Raw genomic sequence first — 9,564 nt, 5'->3', positions numbered from 1 at the left:
TGGAGAGAGAGCCAGACAGACTCCATTTTAGTTTCATCATGTGCAGCACCCTTTACCTCCCAACCTTAAGGGCATAACTAGTGTAAACTGACTCAAAGCACGTCCAGGAATGCACTTACTGATAAGATATTGAGGCAAGCTGCACCAGCAGCTCCTGGGGACGTGCTCAGTGAATGTCACGCAAAACCCCTGCATTTCTCTCTTTGTGATAGTTTAAGTCCCTGCACTTGGAACTGTTTTTTTTTTTTTTTTGTAACTGCTTTTGTAACCAATTAATTTTTTAACTATTTGCCAGCTCTGCTTCTGTAAAAATTGTTTTAGCTAAACTCCCCCCTCCCCTATTTAGACCATGGTACAAAAACAAAACCAGCCTCTTCCTCAGGGCCAAGAGAATTTTGAGCGTTAGCTGCCTCTCGGTTGCTGACTAATAAAGGACTCCTTAATTTGTCTCAAAGTGTGACATTCCTCTGTAACTCACTTCGTTACAACAGTGCACACTGTGGCCTGAGGTGCATCACCCACCTGAGCTTCATCTGTTAGGTATGTCAGGGAAGATAAGCAGGGTGAGAGTGGCCTCATCCGAGGACCCCAGATCTCTGGCTTCCCCATCTGGCAAGTGCACCTCTGTGAACAAAGACTTCAGAGCCAGACGACAAGAACCAGGGAAACCTGGGCCCAGTGTGCATCAATGCAGAGCATCAAGCACGGTGTAACAGGTGCACAGTTGCCTATTCCTGTTCAGAGATGACTGCATCCCACACACTGTAAAACGAGGAAATGCAGAGAAGCAGATGTAACTGAAGAAGACAGCAGGAGCAACAAGGAGGGACAATCACGACCTAGGACGGTACCATGCCAGAGACGCCTGGACCCCACGCTAGGCTCAGTGCCTGTTATACTCTTGGGAGCCAGCACTTTCCCTCACCATCACATGACATACTTGGCATTATGTGTTGTTTAAAATATTGTCCTTAGTTTTCACCTTTCCTAGGAGACACAGGCAGACCCTGTGACACTACAGCTTCTGGCACACAGTAGGTGCATCACAAACATCTGCTGAGTTCACACACTCTTGCCTTCCCAAACCTTCTTGTCAAGTCTTCAGTGAAAAGGAATTGCTCACTGAGCAAGAATTAAACTTCTAGAGACTCCTGGATCCACTGAAGTTTGAGAAAAGATGAGTTTTGTTTACTGCCATATTCCTAGCTCATAGCATATTGTAGTCACTTAAAAAAGTTTGTTGAATAAGTGAGTGAAATGATTCATATGTCATACTTAGCTATATATTTTCTGAGTAAAATTGATAAATTTAATAGTTTAATTCTAGTATAATTTTACTTTACTTATTCAACGAACCTGACAATTCAACTAGGTGCCAGGCACACCACTGCTGAAGAAAAAGAGGTATAAGATACAATTTCTGTCTACAAGAAAGCCACAGTCTAAAAAGTAGAAACATATGAACAAATTTATGACAATAAATAGGCTAAATTCAAAATCAGAGCGGTTTATTTCTATTTTAAACAGCTCTAGTCAGGAAGTGTTGGAAAGTTCTAAACAGGAAATGTTCCAACACACCATCTAAGCATGAAGCAGGAGACACCCATAATTTGAGTTTGCTGCCATCAACCCCAACGGCAAGAATTCCAGTCCTGCTGCTGCAAAGTACGTGTCACTCTGATTTTATTACTGCTGTTTAACCCAGTTTTAGACTCTCTGGTTCTCACTTAATGTTCTAAAAAATATTAAAGAGAAAATATTATTATGGTGATGAGCCCATCCACTGCAGCCATCTCAACATCATACCAATTATAAGCCCTATCATTTAAAAAGAAAACTGTTTAACTTACTTATCCAAATATCAGTATTACATAAACATATTTGTCATCAGACTTTGGACTTACGGGTTAAATAGCATATAAATATGATTAGAGCCTTAAAGTTTACACTTCTCTGGTTTACTCAAATTTTTTTCAAAATAGCATATGCCTTTCTAAACAATTGTTAATGTATTTTTTAAAATGAACATTAAAATGTATATTTTCCAAAAGCAAAATACAGCTCCCATTGGTAAATGATGATATTGAGATACAACAGACAACTTCTCTTGGGAACCATTTAATCAGTGCTCACTTTTGCACTCTTTCCAGAAATGTCAATGGCTTTAAAATATAGAAGTATATTATACAACTAAACTTACACTTATTCAGTATTGTGCAATATTTAGTACTTGTTCTAGCTGTTTCTTGATGAATAGTAAGCCATTCCAAAACTTAACGAATTATTTATTAATATTGTTTATTATTATTTATTTAGAAATTTTAAATAACATTATTTCTCATGGTTTTGTGGGTTGATGGGCACTACAAAAGTTCTCTTTCGGAGACTTTCTTGCAGTTGCGGTTGGTTGGCTGCTGCTGAACTCGCCTGAAAGCTCAACTAGGCTAAAGAGCCTAGACGGGTCACTCATATGGGAACTAATATCATAATCCATAATGCCTGGACCAGAAGTCCTTGTTCTAAGAGTATCTTGTGGCATGCTAAAAATGTATGACTAACTAGGAAATTTAAAACTTTTTTGTTAGTGGTTTTAAGAGAGCTGACTAGCTCATTACCACAATTCACACAGATTAAGAATGGAGGTTACTCTGCGGAGTGGATTCATAGTGATCAGAAAAAAAAATCACAAAAGAGGAAAGGAGACAAAGAAGGGGAAATATACTGTCAATCCCTACAATTAAAGTGATTTTTCGAATGGTTTGATTTTGTATTTGCAAAGGAAAGGCAGCTTAATGTGATAGAATGAGAATCCCACTTCTATATTTTTTTTTTGAGAGAGTCTGGCTTTGTCGCCCAGGCCGGAGTGCAGTGCTGTGATCCTGGCTCACTGCAAGCTCTGCCTCCTGGGTTCACACCATTCTCCTGCCTCAGCCTCCCGAGTAGCTGGGACTACAGGCGCCTGCCACCATGCCTGGCTAATTTTTTGTAGTTTTTGTAGACACAGGGTTTCACCGTGTTAGCCAGGATGGTCTCGATCTCCTGACCTTGTGATCTGCCCACCCCGGCCTCCCAAAGTGCTGGGATTACAGGCCTGAGCCACTGTGCCCAGCTCATCTTCTTTTGAGAAGTGTCTGCTTATGTCCCTTGTCAATGTTTTAATGGAGTTGTTTTCCTAATGTCCAACATCACTAATCATCAGAGAAATGCAAGTCAATGTGAGATACCATCTCATATTAGTCAGAATGGCTACTATTAAAAAGTAAAAAAATAACAAATTCTGTTTAGACTTCAGAGGAAATGAAATGCTCATACACTGTTGGTGAGAATGTAAATTAGTTCAGCCACTGTGAAAAGCAGTTTGGAGATTTTTCAAAGAATTTAAAACAGAAGTACCATTCAACCAGCAATTCCATTACTGAGTATATATCCAAAAGAAAATTAAAAATTCTACAAAAAGAAACCCCACATGCACTTGTATATGTGTCATATTGCTATTCACAATAGGGAAGGCATAGAATTAACTTATGTGTGAATCAATAAATTGTATAGAAATATGTGCCACATATACACCATAAAATACTATGCACACATTAAAAAGAATACAATCATGTCCTGTGCAGTAACATGCATACATCTGGAGGCCATTATCCTAAGGAAATTAATACAGGAGAACAGAAAACCAAATACCACATGTTCTTGCCTATAAGTAGGATCTAAACATGGGGTACTCATGAATATAAAGATGACAACAACAGACACTGAGAACTACCAAATGAAGGAGGGAAGGAGGAGGGCAGAGGTTGAGAAACTATGGGTGCTATGCTTACTGCCTCAGTGATGGGATCAATTATATCCCACAATATATGCTCACTACCTTGGTGATGGGATCAATAATATCCCACATTGCTCAGCATCACACAATATATCCATGTAATAAACCTGCAAATATACTCCTTGAATCTAAAAAATTTAAGGCAGAGAAAGAGTAAGAGGGCAGAATAGAAGCCTATATTCTCATCCACCACACAAAAACACCAAATTTTCACAACTCCCTACATTCAAGAAGCACTGTCAAAGGGACCAAAAATTGGGTGAACAATCACAGTACCTGGTATTAACTTCATATCACTGAAACAGACATTGGAGAAGACAAAAAAATTAAAAGACGGTCTAGAAGCATGATGCCACCTCTTTTTCAACCACCAGTAGTGGCTACATTGTGCAGAGATAGTATGTTTGGGAGAGGGACCGCATAGTTTGTGAGGCTTTGCAATAAACTCAGTACTACCCTGTCACAATGAAAAGCAGAAACAGACCATACTCAGCTGACATCTGCCAATGGAGGGAGCATTTGTATTGGCCCCAGAAAGAGGAAAACCTCCCATCCTAGTGTTGGGAGCTTGAGTTTTTACAAGTCTTGCCATCATGTGTTCACGTGCTATTGGACTCTAAGAGAACTTAAGGGGCAGTCTAGGCCACAAGGACTTCAATTGTTAGGCAAGTCATATTCTGAGCTGGGCTCAGAGCCAGTGGAATGTGGAGGGTGGGGAGTATGGGGTCTACTGAGACAGCAGCCAAAGCAGCTAAGGGAGTGCTCACAACACCACTCCTCCACTCCCACCTAGCAGCAGCCACACAACACAGAGAAACCTGTGAATTTGGGAGAGGGAGCGCACAGTGATTAGAGGACTTTACATTAAACTCAGTGATGCCGTGTCAGTAAAGACCTGGCAGAATTCATCACCTGCTGACTAAAGAACCCCTGTACTCAGAATAAAAAACAGTGACAACCAGGTAATACACCATGGGCATTGGGCTCTGAGAAGCGCCAACTTCAGGTGTGACCCAGTACATTTCCAGCTGTGGTAGCTATGGTGAAAGACTTCTGTTTGAGAAAAGTAGGGGGGAAAGTAAAGGGAACTCTGCATTGCCCCTGATATACCAGCTCAACCACAGTGGGGTAGATCACCAAGCAGATTCTTAGAGTCCCTGAGTCCAGGCCTAGGGTCTTCTTGGTCAGCATTTCTGCACTTGCCCTGGGCCAAAGGTCAAGTCCCAGGCATTGCAGAATTTATCACAAGCTAACTAAAGAGTCCTTGGGCTTTAAGTGAGAAAGTGATGATGATTTGGTGGAAACCCCCATGGGCCAGTAGTGTTGGCAGTCATAGAAGAGGCCCTTCTGCCTGCAGACAGGGGAAGGAAGAGTAGAAAATACTTTGTCTTATTCCCTAAGTGCCAGGTTAGCTACAGTAAAATAGAAGACCAGCTAAATTTTGAAGATCCTTGCTTTAATCTCTGGCTCCCAGGTAGCATCTGTGGACTCACTCATGGCTAGAGGAACTTGCCACCCTATAGGCAGAGACACAAACGTGGCTGGTATTGCCAACTATTAATCACAGAGTCCTAGGGCTTTGAATAAACTTATATGGTAGCCAAGTAGTGGTTGCAGTGGGCCTTGGTTGAGACCAAGTTCTGTGCCTACTTCAGGTGTGAACCAGCACAGTCTCAGTGGTGGTGGCCACAGGAGTTCCTCTGTTACCCCAACCCCAGCTTCACATGTCTCAGCACAGAAAGAGAGACTGCTGATTTGCGAGAAAGTAAGGGAAGAGAACAAGAGTCTCTACTTGATAAATCAAGAGAATTTTTCTTGATGTTAATCCAAGGCCACCAAGGCAGTACCTCTATGTGTTTGCATAAACTACTGTGCTATTGGGTTTGGGACCCAAGTGTCTTTGAATACCTGGAAAGTATTCCCAAAGATAATGGGCACAAACAAGCCCAGGCTGTGAAGACTACAATAAAGACTGAATTCTTCAATGCCCAGATACAGATGAACATCTACATGTATCAGGGCCATCCAGGAAAACAAGACCTCACCAATAAAGTACCAGGGACAAATCCTGGAAAAACAGAGATGTGTGACCTTTCATACAGCAAATCCAAAATAACTGGTTGAGGTAATTCAAAGAAATGTATAATATAACACAGAGAAGGAATTCAAAATTCTATCAGATACATTTAACAATGAGATTGAAATAAAAAGAATAAAGCAGAAATTCTAAAGTTAAAATGCTACTGTCATACTGAAGAATGGATCAGAATTACTTAAAAGAATTGACCAAGGAGAAGATAGATTTAGTGAACTTGAAACCAGACTATTTAAAAATACAAAGTCAGAGGAGACAAAAAAGAATAAAAAATAAAGCATGCCTATAGAATTTAAAAAATAGCCTCAAAATAGCAAATATAAGAGTTATTGGCCTTAAAGAGGAGGTAGAAAAAAAGATGAGTTGAACATTTATTTAAATAAATAATATTAAATAATATTAAACAATTCCTCAATATTTGATATCAACATTCGAGTAACAGAAAGTTACAGAACATAAAGCAGATTTAACCCAAAGAAGACCAATGCAAGGCACTTAACTGAACTCCCAAAAGTTAAGGATAAAGAAATGATTCTAAAAGCATTGAGAGAAGAGAAACAAATAACATTCAGTGGAACTCCAATACATCTGACAGCAGACTTTTCAGGGGAAAATTTACAGGCTGTGAGATTCGCATGACATATTAAAAAACCTGAAGGAAAAAAAGACTTTTACTTTAGAATAATGTATCTGGCAAAAACGTCCTTTGAACTTGACAGAAAAATAAGAACTTTTTCCGACAAACAAAAACTGAGGGATTTCATTAACACCAGACCTGTCCTACAAGAAATGCTGAAGGGATATCTTAACCTAAAATAAAAAAAAGTGAGCAATAAGAAATCATCTGAAGGTACAGAACTCACTAGCAATAGCACATGGAAAAATACTGAATATTATAATACAGTAATTATGGGGTGCAAAAATCTCAAATAGAAAGAGTAAACAATAAACCAATAAAAATAATAACTACAACATATTTCCAAGACATAGACTGTAAAATAGGGAAGAGAAACAACAAAAAGTTTAAAAGAATGGCAGTACAGAGTTATTAGTTGTTTTGATTTTTTATTATGCTTTAAGTTATAGGGTACATGTGCACAACATGCAGGTTTGTTACATATGTATACATGTGCCATGTTGGTGTGCTACACCCATTAACTCGTCATTTAGCATTCGGTATATCTCCTAATGCTATCCCTCCCCCATCTCCCCACCCCACGGCAGGCCCCGGTGTGTGATGTTCCCCTTCCTCTGTCCATGTGTTCTCATTGTTCAATTCCCACCTGTGAGTGAGGACAAGCAGTGTTTGGTTTTTTTGTCTTTGTGATAGTTTGCTGAGAATGATGGTTTCCAGCTTTCTCCATGTCCCTATAAAGGACACAAACTCATCATTTTTTATGGCTGCATAGAATTCCATGGTGTATATGTGCCACATTTTCTTAATCCAGTCTATCATTGCTGGACATTTGGGTTGGTTCCAAGTCTTTGATATTGTGAATAGCGCTGCGATAAACATACATGTGCATGTGTCTTTATAGCAGCATGTTTTGTAATCCTTTGGGTATATACCCAGTAATGGGATGGCTGGGTCAAATGGTATTTCTAGTTCTAGATCCCTGAGGAATCGCCACACTGACTTCCACAATGGTTGAACTAGTTTACAGTCCCACCAACAGTGTAGAAGTGTTCCTATTTCTCCACATCCTCTCCAGCACCTGTTGTTTCCTGACATTTTAATGATCACCATTCTAACTGGTGTGAGATGGTATCTCATTGTGGTTTTGATTTGCATTTCTCTGATGACCAGTGATGATGAGCATTTTTTCATGTGGCTTTTGGCTGCATAAATATCTTCTTTTGAGAAGTGTCTGTTCATATCCTTCACCCACTTGTTGATGGGGTTGTTTGGATTTTTCTTGTAAATTTGTTTGGGTTAATTGTAGATTCTGGATATTAGCCCTTTGTCAGATGAGTAGATTGGAAAATTTTTCCCCCATTCTGTAGGTTGCCTATTCACTCTGATGGTAGTTTCTTTTGCTGTGCAGAAGCTCTTTAGTTCAATTAGATCCCATTTGTCAACTTTGGCTTTTGTTGCCATTTGCTTTTGGTGTTTTAGACATGAAGTCCTTGCCGATGCCTATGTCCTGAATGGTATTGCCTAGGTTTTCTTCTAGGGTTTTTATGGTTTTAGATCTAACATTTAAGTCTTTAATCCATATTAAATTAATTTTTGTATAAGGTGTAAGGAAGGGATCCAGTTTCAGCTTTCTACATATGGCTAGCCAGTTTTCCCAGCATCATTTATTAAATAGGGAATCCTTTCCCCATTTCTTGTTTTTCTCAGGTTTGTCAAAGATCTGATAGTTGTAGGTATGCAGCATTACTTCTGAGGGCTCTGTCCTGTTCCATTGGTCTATATCTCTGTTTTAGTACAAGTACCATGCTGTTTTTGTTACCATAGCCTTGTAGTATAGTTTGAAGTCAGGTAGCGTGATGCCTCCAGCTTTGTTCTTTTGGCTTAGGATTGACTTGGTGATGTGGGCTCTTTTTTGGTTCCATATGAACTTTAAAGTAGTTTTTTCCAATTCTGTGAAGAAAGTCATTGGTAGCTTGATGGGGATGGCATTAAATCTATCAATTACCTTCGGCAGTATGGCCATTTTCATGATATTGATTCTTAAGGGCTCTGATTTCCAAAGCAAATTTGATGGGTGGGGTGCATGCAAGGCCTAGGAAGCTGGCTCCCTCCCTAATACTCTGTGCTCTGCCCAGTTTCTGTGACCTAGAACCAGTCTTTGGCTTTTCTTGGGCCTCAGTCTTCCTCTTGTAAAATGAGGAGTTGAACACAAAACTGTATAAGCACATGTTCAATGAGGACATGGTGTCATGCTCTACACCAGATGGAATATTGGGATGGGGTCAGTTTGGGCAGACTTAGGTGTCCATGGATGCTCAGGCCTCCAGACATGGCCAATGCAGGTAAGCATAGAGTACGGCACAGCCAGGTTTTTTTTGCAGGGCCAGTTCATGAAACAATGCACCACAGGCTGTGCTCTTGAGGCTGGTCCCACAAAATTTTCCCACTTTCAACCAGCAACTGTCTGGTGCATTTCACATCCTGTGAAGCCCAAGTCCACCCCCTTTACAGTGAGGGGCACAGGGCACTGGACCTGTAAAATGTCTTTTGTCTTTTTTTTTTTCAACCGCATGGATGTTTCTTTTTTCTCTTTTTCTGTTTTGTTTTTTAACTAATTTTTAAGAGGTCTTTACAGGTCAGCTGTGGTGCCTCACACCTGTAATTTCAGTACTTTGAGAGGCTGAAGAGGGTGGATCATTTGATGTCCGGAGTTCAAGACCAACCTGACCAGCATGGTGAAACCCCGTCTCTACTAAAAATACAAAAAAATTAGCCAGAGATGGTGGCACATGCCTGTACTCCCAGCTACTAAGGAGGCCTAGGCAGAAGAACTGCTGTAACTTGGGATGCAGAGGTTGCAGCGAGCTGAGATTGCACCACTGCACTCCAAACTGGGTGACAGAGCGAGACTCTGTATAAAAAAAAGATATACAGAGAGAGCTCTTTGTAAAGTGGATATGTGAGCCCCTTTGTAATTTCATAAGTTGCAAATATTTATTC

This window comes from Gorilla gorilla, chromosome Y (assembly GCF_029281585.2).
Source record: "Gorilla gorilla gorilla isolate KB3781 chromosome Y, NHGRI_mGorGor1-v2.1_pri, whole genome shotgun sequence".
In the NCBI taxonomy this organism is placed as follows: Eukaryota; Metazoa; Chordata; class Mammalia; order Primates; family Hominidae; genus Gorilla; species Gorilla gorilla.
This window is presented reverse-complemented; position numbering follows the sequence as displayed.